Source organism: Serinus canaria, chromosome 3, assembly GCF_022539315.1.
Source record: "Serinus canaria isolate serCan28SL12 chromosome 3, serCan2020, whole genome shotgun sequence".
Lineage (NCBI taxonomy): Eukaryota > Metazoa > Chordata > Aves > Passeriformes > Fringillidae > Serinus > Serinus canaria.
The window spans coordinates 69,714,274-69,734,233 of NC_066316.1; the positions used below are offsets into that span (position 1 = coordinate 69,714,274).

At 39.3% G+C, this 19,960-nt stretch overlaps 1 protein-coding gene and 1 long non-coding RNA gene across 3 annotated transcripts in view; one reads left to right on the forward strand and one right to left on the reverse strand.

The window, feature by feature from the left end:
- Positions 1 to 9,296, forward strand: part of LOC127059339 (uncharacterized) — a 35,293-nt gene extending 25,997 nt beyond the window's left edge. Inside the window, exons 7-8 of one of the 2 annotated variants that reach the window (XR_007777041.1) lie at positions 6,218 to 6,280; positions 7,804 to 9,296. This is a non-coding gene — a long non-coding RNA (uncharacterized LOC127059339). Of the gene's footprint in view, positions 1 to 3,786; positions 4,758 to 6,217; positions 6,281 to 7,803 lie in introns of those variants that run through there. The other variant, XR_007777042.1, reaches the window with a different exon arrangement.
- CRYBG1 (crystallin beta-gamma domain containing 1) overlaps positions 1 to 19,960 on the reverse strand; it is a 95,942-nt gene that overhangs the window by 71,546 nt on the left and 4,436 nt on the right. The window lies entirely within an intron of this gene.

The window sequence follows — 19,960 nt, forward strand, 5'->3', positions numbered from 1 at the left end:
ACTGGAACATGTACTGATCCACTTTCTAAAACCTCATTTCAAAGGAGGAATACATTTTGTCATTTCATCACTTGGAGACTATTCAAATTACTGAAGCTCTTTTTTTATTCTGTAATTTGAAGACCATTAACAAATTCTGTCAGTTACTACTTTTTCTGAAACTGAACTCCGTGTGCTGATAGCAATGTTTAAAAGAAATCCCCAAACTAAGTAAAATATTAATATAAGATGTACTCCTTTAAGTAGTTTTTTTCCCCTTTTTTTGGCCTTTTTGTTAATTCATCAGAAAAGCTCATTATTATCATCCAGCCACTGGGTGGCACCTCCACATAGATGCCAGGTGTGCCCCAACAAACCCATGATGCCTTCTATAACTACTCCTTTCCTCCCACAGCCAAGTGTTGACATTACATCAGCTTCATGTACACAACCATGTTTGGGAGACAGGTAAAGCTGGTTACTAAAAACTGGCTTTGTAAAATATTCCTGGAATTTTCTGCTGTAATTTTTCAACTCCTAACTTTTGGGAAAAGATGAATCTGTACAGAGAAACCTGTCAGGGGAAACCTGATTCCTTGAATATGTGTAAGTATGGGCAACTTTTGATAGCCTGTGAAATGGTTTTGACAGTTGTGCCAGAGAAAATATATAATGAACTTTGTTGCTTTGTAGTAATACAAAACAAATCATGTCAGATATTACAGTAGCATCCAGCAAGCCCAAGAAAAGTTAAATTCCAGTTTTGGTGGGCAATGAACTAATAATATCCTTGCCCCTAGGTCAATTGTAACCATGCTGCACTGGACTATCTCAATGAGTGAAAAGCTCATCTTGATATTTATACTCTAGCCTAGGTTTAAAGCATTGTATAAACAATAATCATCACATTGAGTTACCTAACACAGGTAATATCTCATTTTATATAGTAAGAAGCTCAAAGAACCAGATGAAGCAGTTTGACTGAGGAGACAAAAAGGCAGCATCACTCATTTCTTTAAACACATGATGCTTGTCTTCCTTTGTTCATATTGACTCACCATGACTTGAGGAACAGAGACATCACGTTACTACATCATTTTCCTACTTTCTGTAACTACATTGGGAGATACAGAATGGTGTTTACAAATCCAGGGACATGAAAACGCTTTTGAACATCCAGACTCACACTTGCAGCATTTCCCCACCTGCTCTTTTATGTGAGTTTAAGCATTGTGGTTCAAAGTGATAGTTGAAAAAAAATCAGGAAGGTTTGTGCTCTTTAAAGTTTGTTGTGAGCATGTAGTCATCTGCCTTGGACTAAAGTTCCACTTTAGTGGAAACAAAGTGGAACTTAGAATAAGAACAATTCATCTGGACAACTCTAAATATAGTTCAATTCCAGCAACAAGTCTTTAATTCTTGGGAAGAACGTTTCTGCCCACAAGAAGGGATAAAACAGGTTTGCATACACCAAAACAAAACAAGCCTCTCAAGTTCCCACTGTCCAAAGGCAGGAAAGGCTGTGTAAGATGGGTGCAGAGGCAGCAGGGAGGGAGGGATGCACTGTTACACACACCTGAGTGCTCGGTCTTGTGCTGGGGACACGCCTGTCACAGGGACATGAATGACCACAGCTCCAGGCTGCAGACTGCAGCTCGTTCAGCACGAGATCCCAGAAGATTCCATGGCCTTTCAGCAGCCTAATGCCCTCCCCTGCCCCAGCCTCTCCTGCACCCATTGGGCCAGTGAGGAGGCCCTGTGCAGGTCCCTGAGCCCAGCATGAGTGCGAGCTCCTGGCAGCACAGCCGGAGAGTGAAGAAAGGGCCAAATGAACGAGATGCAACCAGGACTTGTGAGGTTTGGCTGGTGCTGCATAAACTCTCCCATTTATCTATGCATCAAAATCTTCATAAACCACACCCTGCAATTTCAGCAAAGGAACTCACCTAAAATGAGTTGATTTCATGAACTAAATTAGCCCACTGTCTAGAACAAAGACAAGCATCTAGTGTGGTACCAGCCATTCCACATTTGCATCAATCACGCTGAGCCCAACTGAAACTCAGACTTTTGGCAACAAGGCACTGAGCCACCGTTTGCTCACAAAAAAACACAGCAGCTTACATTCACTGGATATTTGTGATTACAAATTGCATTAATGTAGATTTATTATGTCACTTCTGAATACCAACAGTCTAAATACCTAGGCAACCTACAGTTACAAACATGCTGCAGAAAAAAGCAATAATTTTTCTTTTTTAAAGTGGCACTAGAAAGGCACCAATTAAGAATGTTGACTTAGCTTTGTAAATTCAGCTTTGAAAACTGGCCATTAAAATTTTACTGAGCTTTAAGAAGAAAGGAAGAACAATTTACTAAAATGATTAAACAACTTCTTTTTGATGTCAGGAATGGAAAATTGAATTGAAATGACAAATTCAGTAAGAACTAGCAGAAAAACATAGAATTATACTTAGATAAGTCAGCTTGTGTAATATGAGACATTTTGCTGCTTTGAGACTTAATAGTAGATTTTATTATTTCTGGTTTTAAGTAATTATAACTTTATTGCAAAAGTTTTCACTATGGATTTTCTCATTTGTCTGAAAGCACACATCTGCAGAGATTTCAATATAAATCCTAGATTAATTGCTTTCATTTAAATTCCAGGTATATTTCAATATGGAGTATCTGAGTGAAGCATCATTTCTTAAGAGATGACAATACTGAATCACAATTTATGAGAGTGTTTAATGGGCCAGGTCCATGACTCCCATGTCTTGGAGCAAACAACCTTCATCTTTTATGCGTCTGTACAGTTACATTTATGAAAACAATTTAAAAATGCTTTAACACAGACATCTTTTTAGATACAACTTGTAAAAATCTATTCTCATTTTTCACATGGCTTTTCTAGTCATGTGTCCAAAAGAAGTAGTTCTTCAAGGAATCTTGAAAAGCATTAGACCTTTCAACAAGATAACGACAGAGAAGATGAAAAGGAGACTCAAAACTTATATAAATTGCAGTCACAGATGCATCATAGAAAGTGATTTTTGTCACAAACTCCAGCACAGCACCAATGTAAGATACCATTTCACAGTACATTCCACAGCCCTACCGATTTATCATCGGAGCTCTTCATTCTCACATTCCTTTAAATGCCATTAATACAGTTATTTAAATTGTCAAAAGTTACACATCAAAATAAACACGTGGATGTGGATGGGTTTTCTACATACCTCCACAGAGTTCAGGCTTTCTGCCAGCTCAAACAGACATCATAACATGGATTTACACTACGAAGTGCTTCTTTGAAGTCATATTGGCTTCTTGAGAAGGACTAGCTTACCGAGTAAATAGCAGCAGAATTCAGGATTCCTTCTGGATACAAGCTCACTGAAGGCAGCCTACCTGCATCTCTGCATCTTTACAGAGCCAGAAGACCACGGGCTTCACCTTCAGAGTTTGTTTTGCTTCACCTTTTGAGGACTGAGTTGTCTCCTGATAGTATTTTTGCCTCTTGTCAAATCCATTTACCACTCCTGTTTCACCCCCTTCTCTTTTCCACAGCTACCAAAAGTGAGAGAGGAAAAAAGAAAGGATGCAAGGAAGAGAAGAGAGGGGGAAATGAAAATGGGAGGCTCCTGGGAAAGGAGGTGCAGACAAGCTAGGGAGAATATTTTTTTAACTGGGACACTGACAGCCCAGTTAATTTTGTGTAAGGCTTTGTTATTTAAAATGATGAACATTTTGTTACAATTCAGTTCACTTACTTAATGTTGCTTCCACTCTGTTCATTAACAGCTCTCTTCTGGATTACTAATCTACAAGGCCTTCAACTATTGGTTTTGAACAGCTCATCTTCCAGCCTCAATGCTTGATCATCCTAGAATGCTTAAATACCTCCTGAGCAGGAAACACCTTCATGTTAATTATATTAAATGTCTGAGCTGGAGCCTGCCAAGCACTTCTGAACACAGTAAAACAGGCACAGACTTTGTGATGAGTAAAAACAATGTGCTCCTATAATACAATCATTACATGCAAAGAAAAATCCTCAGAAAAGCGAAACACAGTTTTAACTTTGAGGAAGCTGGTTACAACAAACTATTTCTATCTCCGGCACTGATCTGTGGCCACACCTTTGTAAAAGAAATAAGTTTATCTTGTCTCTTAGATTTAACAAACAGCCAGAGCAGAGGTGGATAATCTCAATGCACATGCACTTCTGCGTGAAAACAAGTTTGATTTGTCCACCACAAGCATTAACTTTCAGCCACACCTACTCTTCTGTTTGGGTCAAGTCTATAATTAATGAAAGCTCCCTCTCCATATGAGAAGCAAATTTTTATATCACCTCCCTTATCTTTGATTAAAGATGCCATCTATAAAACTATAAGATTACTATGGTAGTGTTTGAAGCTGATATAAGAATAAAAACTTAAGAGAGTGAACTGGCTCTTAATAGCCTGCAGCTACAGCATCACATATCCTTGTGTGTACCTGACCTGGTCTGTACCGAGCAGGAGCAGCCTCCGTGGTGCTCGCTGAAGGAAGGAATTTTCATTGCAGTACATGTCATGCTTCAGCTCTTTGTCATCAAGAAATGAATTGTTTCAGTGCAGCACTCAGTGACAAACCACATTGTTCAAGTGTGTGTGAATACCATCTAAGGGATTCTGATGCTTTACGGGCTCTCCGTGTGCAAGCTGCTGAAAGCCTCAAGTTTTAAAGTGTCCACGTGACCATTTAAAAATAAACAAAAAGCCAAAAGCTCCACACACAAAGTTTACTGGTGTTCTTTTGGAGCCAAAGGTGTTTGTACCATCCCAGTGTCTCAGTAGGTTGAGTAGCTCACTTTGGCTCTGGGTCTTATGCAAGACATCTAATTGACAGTTGAATACAAAGAGTAATTAAGTAAACATCTCAAATCACAAAAAATAATTCTACCACCATTTCAATCGAATTTTAATTTTAAAACAGTTCACACAGTAAACTTTATCCTAGAGCATCATGTGGTACAAATGTATTATGAGCCTTGGACTTTGCACATGAAATGTAAGTCCTTCTGGAGCCAGTTCAAAGACTGACTTAAGTCATTTAGGATGTCCTATTTACAATAGCTGACTACAGAGTCATCTGCCTGCAACTCTGTAGTTACCTGCTAAAACCTTCTATTTTAATTTCTGCATTTGCCTACTTTCAAGCCTCTGAGGGTTAGAACCAGTTTAACAAGGCATTTATCTCATCATTGTGACCCAGATGGGGCAACTCATTCACAAGGGACAAGAAATCAGAATCTCACACAGATAAAGCCTCAGGATCTGGGGGAAAAACATTTTTGATACATAGTTTGAGAAAGCAAAGTATTTTTCAAAGCATAATGTAAACCCCTCCTTTCTTAACAATATTCCCACAGCTAAAGGAGCCACAGATTGCTTTCCAAAACCCCAAGTAATCTCCAAAAGGGAGCATGAGTAAACAACTGAGGTAATCAAGACTCTCTTACTAGAATCAGTTATGCAAGGGAAAAGAAAGCAAGCCGTCGTGTTCTCATTGTATTACATGCACAGTGAAACAAGGGACAAGTTCAAAATCTTTGTACCAGTCTCCAAACCCAGACCTCCAAGCATTCTAAAAGCCTTCTCTAGACTGCTGTGTGCAGAAAATGCACACTTGAAGATGCAGTCAACCTGGCAGCAGACCTTTCGGGCTGCAAAGTTTATTCCAACAAAGATACGGACCCTGAAATCTCTGTCAAGGATATCCATTAACCATAAGGCAGAACTATACATTGTTCTGCCTTCAAATGTGACAACACCAACTTCAAGGAAGTCAAGGATCAGGAAGAGGTAACTAAGATTGACAAATAATTCCTAAATTTTTGAGATAGATAATTTCATTAGTTTAAATGTTATAAAATAGTAAATGATAGATGTAAAAATAAAATGGCACGCTTTTGCAGAAGCATTGTAAAGAAATGGACTTACTGAAAGACATCAGCTGATCTGCTTCCATCACAAGGCAGCACTGTAGCCTGGTCTGTAAGTCTGTAAATTACAAGTCTTTAACATAAAAAAAGTAAATGAAACTCACCATTTTCTATTAATGTTTCCATTAATTAACAGGAGCTACAGAAAGGACACTGAAGTCTTGGTTTCCCTAATGAGAGCTAGTTCAACATAATTTTAATAACTCAGCTCTCACAAATTAAAACATGCAATACCATTTTTAGGAACTTCAGAACAACAATGGCTGTACCTGGAAGCAAGACCCCATATCCTTCTCAGGCAATGAGGTAAGTTCAGTTGCTCAAAATAATTTACAAAACTATTCCCAATACCCCTCTTCCTTAAGGATGTGTCAGAAGAGTAGTGAAAATGGAAGCAATAAACACGACTCAAGCTTTACAAATTTCAGCACAAAAACCTAGAATTAACAACCTTTATTTTACACACCCATCTCACTATGGGTGTGAAACCAGCTCGTTCATTGCAAGTTTATTTTCTTACCACGTAATCAGTATAACGTAAGTATTACCCCAAATCCATTTTTATCCTCCCACTATTGATCAGAACTCACAAAATAGGTTAAAATGAAATGTCAGTCTCCTAACTTAAAATTTCCAGCTAAGGTATAGCTAGTATAGCCAACTGTGTCCCTCTGTTAATTGGAACAAAGCAAATTAATAAAAGCAGTTGTGGTGGAGAAGAAAGATGGAAACCCTCTAGAAGATAAATACAAGAAGGGGCAAACCAAACTGCTTATGTTATACTCTGCTTTTATTTTGCTTGGTTCTGTGTCCTTAGTAATTCTTTTTCAGTGCTCTACTAGGCAAATACTCAAAGAGTTGGCTCAAAAGTCAGTTTTGCTACAGAAACTTCATCAGGCAGTTAGTAAACTACTTCTGTTAAAAGGCTCGTCTCACCCCTAGTAAAAAGGCACACAGTTTTCATTAAAGAAAAGCCTCAGTTCCCCCTTGGCTTTGTAAGCCACATGCAGTCGCAGTTCTGCACTGCACTCTGTACACAGGAACATGAAAGCAGAGCTGCCCTTGAAAGTCTGGGCAGACTGAACCCAGAAAAATCTAGAATTTTTTGGACTGCAACACCAGAAGATGCAAGAGGACTGAAGGGTTTTGTTTTACAGCTAAGGTTTTGAACTAGAACTGTCTGTCCTCCTCAATCCTCACCTTCATTATTAAATTGTAATTTGGGCTAGATTAAAGGACAGTAGAGCAGCATAAAAGGGTGCAAAACTAACCAAAATAAACACACTTAGGACAGATTATTGAGCAGATGTAAATAATGAGACTGTTCCAGCATATGAGACATAAAGAAATCAGGGTAGAAGAAGTAAAACACTTCTGAAAGTATGAGAGATGAAGGAATGTGAGGACTTCTTCAACAATTAACAGAAGAAGGATTCCTCAAGCCATTTTTTAAATAATTTATTTCTTCTTCTTGGAGGAAATTGAAAGAAGTTTCAGGAAACTTAATTTGTATAAACATTAAAAAACTGTCTGCAGTGATTCAGGCTTTTGCAATTTGTTGTTTTCTGTCGCACTTGTTCTATGTAGGTGCCATGTAAAAATTCAAACTCAAATATTAAGTAATACAATGTAATCAACAGGCAAACTGCATTAAAGCCAAAAAAAGAGTAAGAGGTAAAAAAAGAGTAAGAGGTAAAAAAACGAGGTACTATTTGCACTGCAATTATTCTGAGACTCTCACTGTGGTAAGTACCAAAAACTTGGTATGTCCAGTAAGAAGGAAGGGAGGAGACACAATTACACTGAAATATCTGCAATTATCCTAACAGTTTCAGCCCAGCAGCTGCTTCATCAGATTTATCACCACCAAGACCCAGCACCTGCCAGGGAAAACTTGTACTACAAGCAGGAGGCACCAACACCACAAAGCAGCTGGTGGGAACACCAAAGCCACTGAGAGAGGACATCAGCAAGCTCCTGGGAGTCATCCAAGATGGACATGACATCTGTACCTCTATGGCCTTTCAAATCAAGATCAGGGGACAACAGTGACATTTCTAGTAACCTCCAGGGCAGCAGATGTATCAGTGATAACATTCTCTACTACCTAAACAAGGCAGGGCAGCAGGGAATGTCACACTGCAGCAAGATATGATCAGCTATTTGCTTGGACATGAATTTGTGTCCAGATTTGTGCTTACATGGATTAAGAAATATAAACACGGAAGTTCAACAACAAGTACTCAAATATAAAGCCTACAAGGAAGAAAGAAAACTTACACAATAAAAAGTTAGACAGTGAAATAATGTTGGATGTGCAAATCTGTATTTCATTAAAGCATTAAAAAGACACTATTTAGTTCATTTTATAAACAAAGTAGGGCAAATTTTTCTCTAGTTATGTGATAAAGCATACTGGGCAACAACAGCCTTTCCTGTCTTTCCTAGGCAATATTATTAAGCTCTGAAGTTTAGGATTTATTTTTCCTTGCTCTAAGCTTACTAAGTGCAAATTTTTTAATTTGTAAAAATTATCAAGGACTTTTCTAAAACTAAGCTGCAGCTCTGACCTCATGTGCACCCCAGGCAGTTCATTTCAAGAGCTTTCAAAATACAATGTCATTTTTTAATTCCTTTAAGAAAAATCAGCTTTAAACTTCCTTTAATAATTTTGTAATTCCTTCATTAAAGATCTTGTGTAGGTTTTAAAGATACATAAAACAGTACTGTTCATCAGCTTTATATAAGAAAATATTCATTTTTTTGGCAACCTGGATTACTTCATAGTGACTTTTCTGATTTTCCAAGTCACAGCTGGTTCTTTTTTCCTCTGTCTTCCAGATTATCTACATGCATAAAATTCACCACATGTTTAACTATCAAGGTTCTTCCACCAATTTTTCCAAACACAAAGTGATACAACAAATATTTCAGTGAATAACAAATCATTAACTATGAATAAGCACCTAAGGGTGTGCACTGGGTCTGGCTGGAATGGAGCTAATCTTCTACATAGCACCTCATATGGTGCACTATTTTAGATCAAAACAAACAAACAAAAAAATCCCACCACATCAAAGTTTCAGCTACTGCTGGACGGAGCTTGTACAGTACCAAGGGTTTATCAATTTCTCAGACATTTTCCCCAGCAAGTGGGCTGGGAGAAAACAGCTAACCCAAACTGATCAAAGGGATGGATATTCCACAACATGGAACATCATGCTCAGCAATACAAATTGTTTTTGTGATGTTTTTCCAAAGTAGCTGCTGCTTAGACACTGGCTGGGCACTGGTCTGCTGGTGGAATTATTGAGGGACTGTACATCAATGGGGATTGGTTGCCTTCTCCTTTGCTTATTAAATTATCCTTATTTTGACCCATGAGTTTCATCTTGCTTTTGCTCTTCCAATTCTCTTCCCCATCCCACTGACAGGGAGGAATGAGCAAAGTTCATTGCTGGCCAATGTCAACCCATCACCAAGTAAAATCCTTCTCACAGGGCTGGAATTGGGATTCCTCCACAATAAGATGCCCTCAGGAGATTACACATATTCCATATTTATGAAATTCATAACATTTTTCAGTTATCATGCAAAAATGTACACTGCTCTGGTTTTACTTTACTATGCCATCGTGTTGGACTATTTCTTTCAATTAAGCAAAAATGTTTTAATTCAATCCTGTGTAACTGTTACAAACAGAAAAAAAAATAAAAATAAGATACCACAGTTAAATCAGTACTGGCCAACTGGCCATAAACACACTCCAGTAGAAGCATAGGTACTTGACGAGCTTTTTGTAGCAGTATCTGTGCATTTGATATTCTTTAGATGTAGCTCAATGCTCTTTGCATTGATGTCATAAAGGAGAAAACACAACCAAAACTTCAGTTTTCTTATGAGCATGTGATCCCAGTCTGCCATATGTGTCGAGCAAGTGGTTGCAGAAGGTGCCTATGCACTACGCATCTTCAGGAAAGCTAAGTGACACATTAAAAAAAAATTCCATTCTTCTATTTGTGGTTGTTCACAGGCACACACATGAATAATAACAAAGGAATGATCAGTTAACTCGGAAGTGGGGAGGGAAAGGAAGACATCAAGGAGTGTTTTGCTGAATATACCATCAAATTTGGATGCCCTCAGAAAACAGGCAGTATTTAATGAATGTGGAACTGTAAAACTGTCCTTTGGACCTCCTAAATAAGATAAACACAATTTATGACCATGCTGGAGGTGCTACTTCCCCAGCAGCCTAGGTCGGTCAGCAAATCCATCACCTAGAGGACACTTGTCCATAGGCACAGAGCCTGTTCCCAAGGCTGTCTGCTGGACTACCAGCAATACTGACAGGTGGTTTGATGTGGTGGCATGGTGCCAGTTCATCACATCTAACTCTCTGAAATCTTCTGTGGAGTGCTCATCTGCAATCATTTCATCTAGGAGGATGAGCTGGAAACAGGATCTCCAACACCTGCGAACTCAATTACTGTCTTCCAAACATTTTCTTGCCATGGGGACTCCTCCTGGGTAGATGTGGGGTTGAAGAGTCTCTAATTGGGCCACGCTGTCCCCTCATAAATGCCTCTTGCATCTCTAGACCATCTCAGAAACCATCTTTTCTTTCCAGGTCTTACTCACATTGCCAAAGACTGAGAATATTTACACCATCACGTCCTCCTAAATTCCTGCTTTTGGTGAGGAGTCATAAAGAAAGGCAACACCCTTCCTCTGCACGGAGGTAACTTTGGGGCCAAAGGCAGCAGGGTCATGACAGGAACTGAATGGCATCAGCAACACCATTGTAAGTGCTGGAGCATTAGTCAGTGCTGCCTGCTGCTCACATGCCCTGACCTCTCTGCCAAATATAACCTGGCATTCTGGCTTGTGCCAGCAATGGTACTGGACACCACAGTGATAAAAAGGATGACATAATAAGATACCACAGGGAGGGTAGCCCCCAAATTGTTTCCTTATTGTCCCTTGATCGTGACTGGAACCTGGGAGAGATGCAGAAGGCACTGGCAGTGCCACAGCACCTGCTCCTCACCCAGGCACTTCAGAAGCAGGTCACCAACATCCAAAGCTGCATGAGCACCAGTGGAAAGTATTCATGTTTGTAGCTTTGGGAGGTGCTCACTACTCCAGATACCTCCAATCACTGCCTTGTTTGTTCATGTGTCCTTCTTCAGCTTTGTGAACTTGGTGACAAACCAATGAACCCCAGCTTATTAAAAGTATTAGAAATTGAATTTAAAAACTCCACAAGAACAAGAAACTTGCACTCAGGCTGAGGAGCATTTGAAACATGGGAAGAAGCCTGGTCCTTTGTTCCTCTGACAGGAAGCACAAGCGGCAGTGGCAAATCTGTGGATCCTTGTGGATATTGCTGGATTAGAAAGTCCTTATGTTTGAGCACATAAACCACACACACATGCATCTCTGAACCTGAAATGAGGATCACTGCTCAAAAGCAAACCAGACTATTTAAAATACATATGCAGAGAAAGGTTCTGCCAAACCCTTGTTCTGATGAGCTGTTGCAGGACTAATTTCTCTATTTTTGACCAAGTTCTAACATCTCCTGTAAAACCTGACACTAAAGTTCAGAAAATGGCATACTCAAAAGACTCTCCAAGTTTTTGTATTCACAGGCTAAAATTGCAAGGAAAAGAGAGGCAAGGGAGGGCAACCCAGGGAAGACATAAAAAATGCTAAATCAAGTAAGTCTGTCCACATTTCAGTATCCAGCTAGACAGAATTTATTTTCATGACCTTAACTCTCAATAGCCTTTATTTCACAGCTGTTTCCCCTGACACTACTAATGTGATTGGAGAGGTAAAGGCAACTGCATGTCTTCTTCCCACAAACTGAGTAAGAGGTCACTTGAAAAAGGGGTTCAGAAGTCTTTCACAAGTAAAAATGACTCAAACACTAGATGGAATATTACACACACTGAGAAAAAAAAAAAAAAAGAAAAGAAAAGCACCAACTAACAAAATCTACCCTTGGAGAAGCACTCTGATTTCTTTTGAAAGTAAAAAAAAAGGAAGCATGTGTATCTCACACACATCATAGCCTGCTGCCACCAACACCTGGCTGCTCACACTTCTTCATTAGATGACATGAACACTTAATTTGTCAGCAGCAGCAAAATTTATTTATAATCATCTGCACATGTAAAGGACATCCTGCTAGTAAGAAAACAAATAAATAAAAATGCACGTGTTAGAACGAAAACAATTATTATGTCTTGTATATAAAACTAATTGATATCAAATCTACTTTATACAGCCTGCATTGCAGCATAGGCGTGCATCAGTGAGTCCTCTGGAAGTGAATAAAAATATAGATCAGAATTATGAGAGAAACAAATCAGATGGTGGATAGTCTGGGGAATATTAGGTCTAGAAAAAGAATGGAGGGAATTGTATGTTTTAAAAAAATAAGTAGTATTACTAATGGGGGAGAAATCCTTTTGTCTTGGTTGCAAAGTCTCGAGCAGGAAACTGATGGTAAACTCTTGTTAACTCCTACCTGGTGTTAAACAAAGTCAGAACTGATACAACTCACTGTGGGAAGAAAGGAATACATTATGACACATTGCTTTGGCAGCTGTCCCACAGTAAGGATGGGAGAGCTCCACTTCAGCTGGAACAGCCTATCCAGGCCATCACTGGCTGAGAAAAAACTCCATGGAACATAATGAAGAATAGTGGGAACAGAAGACTTCTGGTTTGACAAACCTTAACCAATTACCAACATGTGGGCTCTTTAGAGCATTAAGGACTTGCTTTAAGCTGGATGCAGGAGAAGAACTAGTGCAGAAAACAAGCAGGGAGGGGGAAAGCACTGTTTAGAAGAACTACACAAGGAAATAAGTCAAAGGTTGTCAAGTAACTCAGATCTAACTCAGAAGAGATTAGACATGTCCAAACAGGTATACAGACCTTTTTTTTTAAAAAAAAACAAGCAAAGCCAAGCACAACTCACTGTAGCATGTGGCAAGTTAATCATAACAGCAGTGATATTAATAAATCACCCAGATTATATTTAGCAAAATAATTTCAAAAAATAATTAAAACAATTCCAAGGAAAACAACTGACAAATAAATCTTTGAAGACAAATCAGATAAAGTAAACATGCATCCAACATGTTTGGATTCAAATACCTGACAGTAATTAAACATCTCCCATGGCCTAACCATATTTTGTACTTTTAGAAGAAACTTGACAGAATATTTAAACATAAATACTCATCACAAAAATCTTGATTACATCAGGCAACGCTACAATGTCATCAGAAATACTCTGCTCAATATTTGAACTTGCTAGAGTACATGTAGACACAGAAATTGAGAATTTAAAGCTGCCAAGTTTTTGTTGGACACTTCCTTCTCAGTTCCTCCCCGGCAGCCAAAGCAAGCACCGTGTAAGATGCAATCCTCCCTCGAATACCTCCGGGTGAGCCCTGAACTATTATTACTGCCTCCAATGCTGCCCCACTGGTTTGGCAGCTAGTGGGACATTCTTCCAGTGCCAGCAGCTCCTGCCAGGCTCACACACAGCTTCTAAACACTGTACTCCACAGTGGGGAAAAAAAGAGATATAAGCCCATTAAATCTAGGTTCATTTCGGATGCAGAGGATTCATAAAAATGCTCAGGACTAAAGTATTACACTGTATACAATGTTTATACTTGAGGTCACTTTTTGACCGTGTTTTTGTACAAAAGTCTCACTACCACACTGTAGTTAGTACTTACAGGGGGAAAAATGGAGACTAGTTTATCATCTGACTAGATTTACTTCTGACAAAAACTTCCATTATGAAGTATATGCTGATTTTCTAATTTTTTATTTCTTTGTAAGATATTCCTAGCACCCTGGCACACATGTTCCTACATGGGATAAGATTCCTTTTTGTTTTGAACTCCAGTTTATAAAAATGTAAGCATCTTCTAAACTGTCCTTTGATGCAAAGATAGTATATTTACACTAACAAATAGTTCTTGAAAGTCAAGATGAGAAGCTCGTTATCTTAACAGAAAAAGCTGCATTTAGGCCTCAATTTTTAATGTTTTTTTGTTTGATTTGTTAACTATAATGAACCAGGAGACACTACTGTTGTAACTCTACTAAGTTTTGTCCTTTTGTATTGAATTATAGTGAAAGCATGAGGTCTGCCCCACAGAATCTAGCTTACCCATAGCTTTATTTCATATGGAACACTGAAAGTCCTGTGTTAAAATGACTAGCTTCACCTTAACTCAAAGGCTATATAGTAAAGTTTTCTACTCATCCCAATAGAAGAAGATATCATCTACATCTTTTTGAAGAACTGGTTAGTTCAATTACCAGTTGCTCCAAGCCACAGATACGTGGCCCAAGATAGTGCTAACAATGAGACAGACTCATGAGTAATAGTACAGCTCTGGCTGCCTTTGGACTTCTCTTCCATCAGAGAGAACAGATACCTCCATAATTCAGGTTTATTAGATCTTTAAATACAAGCATTTTCCTGAAAACATCGGGAGGTTTTAACCCAAATACAGAAGAGCCCTGGCTACACTCAGTTTCTGACAGGAAACAAATGACAGGAATGGTCATTGAGCTATTCATCAGGAACCAGGGAGTCCATTTCACGTGAGTACACTCATTTACCTGCAGGACTGTCAGTTATATTGTATTTAAAATACTCCCCTGTGGAATGTTCATAGGCCTCTCACCTCTTTTTTAATTCTTCATCTCATACACACCCATTAAATTACACAAGGACTAAAAAGCCCGATAAGTTCCGCTCTGAAATTGCAAATGATGTGTACTCATTCAGAGCTTTTGAAAGATGCCAACTTTTTTTTTCTGGTCTTTTGTGCTGTTATTTACTATTTGCATAGTCAAAATCTAACTCCATTATTCTAGACATTTGATAAACACACAACCAAGCCACCACAGCCTGGGAGAGATTAGTCAGTAAACTAACAACACAGACAAAAGGTGTGAGAAGATGATTTCTTACTGCCTAAACTGAAAACAGACAAGGGTACCTCCCACTGAATAAGTTAAGGAATCCAGCCACAAATCAGAAGAATCTCACAAAGTTAACTCAGAATACATCTACAAGGTGGGGTGAGGCAGATGTCTGTGTCCAAGTCCAAATCAGCCAGGTAAAAAGCAGCTGTAGTTTACAAACCATGTCACTGTGTTAGCTGGGTGCTGTGCCTGCACATTCATCCTTCCAGGCTGACTATGTGAGCTTATTCTCATCAGCCCAACCAATCAATCTGCCTCTCTACAGAACGTGACTGCATGAAGCTGTTTTTGTTAATGGTAGACAAACCCAGCTTTGATGCTTCCAAACAGAACCTTGTTCCTAGACAACTTCTAGCCCAGGGAGGTGAGACCCCACCTGCAGTGCTGCATCCACCTCTGGGGTCCCCAGCACAGGACTTATTGGAGCAAATCCAGAGAAGGGACACCAAGTGGATGGGGGGGATGGAGAACCTCTCCTCTGAGGAAAGGCTGAAGGAATTGCAATAGTTTAGCCTGGAAAAAAGAAGGCTTCAGGGTGACCTAATTGCAGCCTGCCAGACTCAACAATTTTTTCCTCTTTGCCAAGTGCACAAATCAATATCATATCCATCCCTATTTTCTCCCCTACTCCTTCAGCTCCTGCCCATAGTTAAGAGAGGTCACAAAGATGCTTCAACAGGGCACAACAGGGAAGCTCCAGCATGTATCTACAGGTCTCCTCCCTATACTATGGAGAATGAATTATTTGTACTTTATCTGTAAAACAGTGTAACCATGGGCGAATCATCAAAACGCTGTCCTTGAAGATGGAGATGGCAGTATAATGTTATAGAATCTTATTAAAAATCATATGGTTTTATGTTATGCCAAATGTGTTTATACTGTACCAAAATCCTAAATATATATCTTGTTACAATAATTACCAGTTCCTCACTAAATAATTCATGAGTGGCACAGGTTTCCCAGCCAAGGGTAGGGAAATATGTCAGAACTGCTAATCACACAGCAGCTCCCTGTCTGTTGTGAAATGCCCACTGTGAAATCTCACTGGTGGTTCTCAAGGAATTAAAATTATGGAAGTCAAATCAAACAGATCAGTAAAACCTTCTGAAAGTCAAAGAATAAGAAACTATAGGCCCTTCCCCAGAAATCCACAGGTTCACAGTGACACTTGGAATTACCCTGCACTTCTTAGTGCCAAGTCTCTGCAAGACTTAGTCCTTATATCATTCTACCATCAAGCATTGTCAGCAGCACGCCCTTGGCAGTGGGGGCTACCTGCACACCTCCTGTACATGAGAAGTGTACAAAATTATGTGAGTACAGAGAAGGGCCACCAAATGCTTAGATGTTGGGATATGAAGTACAAGAAACACCTGGAAGAGTAGAAACTGGCTGCTTAACAGAAGCCAATCTGTCCTTGGAGGTGCACAGGGAAGGACTGAGAGACAAGAGGTACAAGTTGCAGCATGAGAAATTCTGCTAGCTTTCTGCCAGGAAAAAAAACAGAAAAGCTCCTCATTTCCTAAAAAGCAGCCTCTTCTCACCAGTCCACTGATTTTAAGAGGTTCTCTCCCACTTTCCTAGCATTAATTACAAGCCACCTACACGACCCTCCATGAGCCCTGAGAGACTACATTGTGGCACCTGCTCCTGGCCATAGAGAAGGGACAAATGGAAAATGACAGTTCCCACCAGGCCATGCAACTTAAACATTTTCTGCTTGGCTGTTCATAGTCTGTGAAGTTGGGCACAGATCCTGCTGGATTTGAATAGCATCTGACAGTATTTCTGACCTACAGCCTTGCCTCAACAGCAGTACCACAGATGGCACCAGCAAATTTCAAAATACTCTGGAGACAATAAAGAAGTAGCTTACCAAGGAGAAAGACCAACTATAAAAAAGGTGGTCAAAGGATGCACAGGGGCCCCTCTATTTGCCTATATTTCTTAGAGTACTTGTGGAGTCATTAAACTGTACAAGGAGCATTGTAATAAGGCATCCTTACTAAAATTTGTATATTTTCCTTTGTCAAAATGCTGGAAAATGTTAAATACATAAAGACCTTTTTAAGAAATGTTTTTGATCTTTACATATTTTCAAGTCTAATCAATAAAAAAGGAGATTTAACCTGAAACAGACAGCAGCCCACAAGATCTAAGTGATGTGCAGGTGTTAGAAAGACAAATTACTGATTGGTAGAATTGTCTTGCTAAGCTTTAGGGCCTGGCAGGCTTCAGTGATCTCACACCCAGAGGGAGGTTAACAAAGTTGGGGAGAAGGATGTACCACTGACAGCAGACACAAAGAATGCAGAATTTCTGGGCCACAAGGACATTGGGCAGAACCCCCCAGATAAGGAAGAAACAAATAAACCTTACCCAGCAACTGTGCTGAACCAGCTGTGAGTGGGTAAAAGGGAATTCTGCAGGGGGAGATCCCAACCACCGCTCACAGATCATTGACCCAAAACCCATCGGCCCAAGAGAAGAGAAACACCATGGGACTGATTAGCATGAGAAGAGAGAGAATCATTAACCAATAGAAGATAGAACACTAATTAATATGAGAACTGCCAAACTTGTAGCCAATGAATTAAGGCTTCTGTTTGCTAAAATGCATAGTGAAATATTTTGGTAGTGGTGGCCTTGTGGGTTTGACACCCAGCACCCCTCTCTGCACAGAACTGTAAATAAATCAAACAGCTGGACTACGTGTGTGAATTGGCCCCTCACACACAGAATAAAAGAACCTATTTTGGGACAACAAATGAAGTTTTGCTTCTGGCATTGGGCTCTACCTGAAACTCAGGATTTGGGGAATTCATCAAATATGCCTGTTTTACAAATTTTTATAGCTCAGGACATTTTTAAATTTTAGTTTGGTTGACTTTATAACTGTGAATTCTTAAATGAATAAAGGATTCAGGTACCATGAAGAAATTTTATCCAACTAACTTTTTTTTCAAGTTTTTATTTCAGAATTTCCACGTACAGTTCCAGAATAATACAGAAGATGGTATCTTATTTTCTTTAAATAAATATTATGGGGGTATTTTTTCCAGCACTAAAAAAAAAGGAGGCCAATCTCTTATATTGATCAGTCTTTCCCTTCTTGTCTCAAGGGAGCACCGAATGATGTAGTATTTGATGACTGATTGTGGGAGCTCACAGTATGGGGCAGCATGAACAAACATATGTGAAGATAAGATGTACAGCAGAAAGTTTGCTGGTGTGACAAATACAAGAATCATATATACAAAGATACACCACTATCAGATACATTACACACATGCAAACCACTTTGATGACTTCTGTCTCTTTTGAAAGCTGAAGAAGAGGGGATTTTTCCTCCTTGCACAGGAACCTCTGGTGACAGAACAGGTCCTCATGTTTTTATTCTATTTTTAAATGCAAACTGTTAAAGGAAGAATTACCTAGTATTAACAGTTCTTTATCTTTCCCATCACAGGGTTATATTTCCAGCAGAATTTAACTTTCCTAACCATTACTATTTTGGCTAAACTTCAGCAAATCAGACCATAGGTCTAGTAGTGTGTTCGCCCTTTTCTCCTGCTTCCCCTGTTCTCTTTCTCAAGCTGTCTGGGAGAGATTTGTTTCCCATGCCTTTCCCAGCCATCCCAAGAAAATGCAGAAGTAGGGATCAATCCCTGTTCCCTAAAGAAACTTGGAAAGTCTTAACCACAATGAAATGAATAACATAATATCCTGAATAACAGAAATTATGCAAAAATAAGTCTCTCAAACCAGACTGCTAGCAAACAAAGAAGGTGCCTTAAAGCTGCATATGAAAAACGGGAACACAGTTTTTAAAGCTCACTACTGTTTGGCTTTGCACTGTAGGATCTCCTACATGGAAATGCCAGCCTATGGACTCCCCAGCATTGGGTAACATTGATGGAATTTAGATGCCCAAATTTAGATGTTGAAGGTGTCACCTCCAGGCAGCTTTTAAAGTCAATGAGAAAAAACTTATACTTCTAAGATGCAATTCATTTAGCCTGGTTTAGACACTCACCTTAAGGTGAGATGCACTGCACACCAGACATAACTATTTGTCCTCCTTGATTATAAAGTGAAGAACTATTTCAGATGCAGATATCTGAAATTAGAGGATATGGATGTCATCTTGTATATGAAGTAAATGAAACTAATTATATTGACCCTTTCTATAACACACTTACTTCTGTCCACAAATGTTTTCCTGCCTCTTTCCTGAGATCACCACAGGTACAATAAAGTACCACTCTTCTCTTTGTTCCATGCAAGCAGAAATCCACTAGAGTGTGCAGCATAAAGTGCATGATGTATATCTTGGGAGGATGGAGAGGGAGGGAAAGATGGGACAGGGTTGTAGGAGCAAGGACCAAGACAAGGAGAAAAGGAAAAGACAAGAGATAGGTGTGCTGAGAAAGAGTAGACTGAAAACTGCAGTTTTCTCATTGAGACAAGTGGTACTCACTGAAGTGGTATGCATTCAGTATTTAACATTGTTTTTAGCACTCCATGCATTACTCAAGTGCCAACTGTATGTACCTGCATTCAAAAAGAACTTTTTGTTTTTGCACCTTCCTGGGTGGTTTCTATAGTGGTATTTTATAAGAGTAATTTCCCAAAAGACCTTTCTGTTTTGATTTGTCACTATTTCCAAGTGTGGATCTGACACACAAAAACCAGAGGTGCCAAGACTGGCACCTAGTTTGAGTAGGATTGAACCTGCTTTTTCACAACACTCCTTGTTTTAACAGGCATTTAAATTTTCAGTACAGAACTCCTATTACCTGAATGGAACTCAGCACTATTGTGGATCAGATTCACCTGGACACAGAAGGTATACCAACTCTTCAAATAAACATCCAACAAAGCCAGTAACACCCTCCCAAAAAAAAAAAAAATCTTTAACTGTGAATGGCATGAGTCCACTAACTCGCT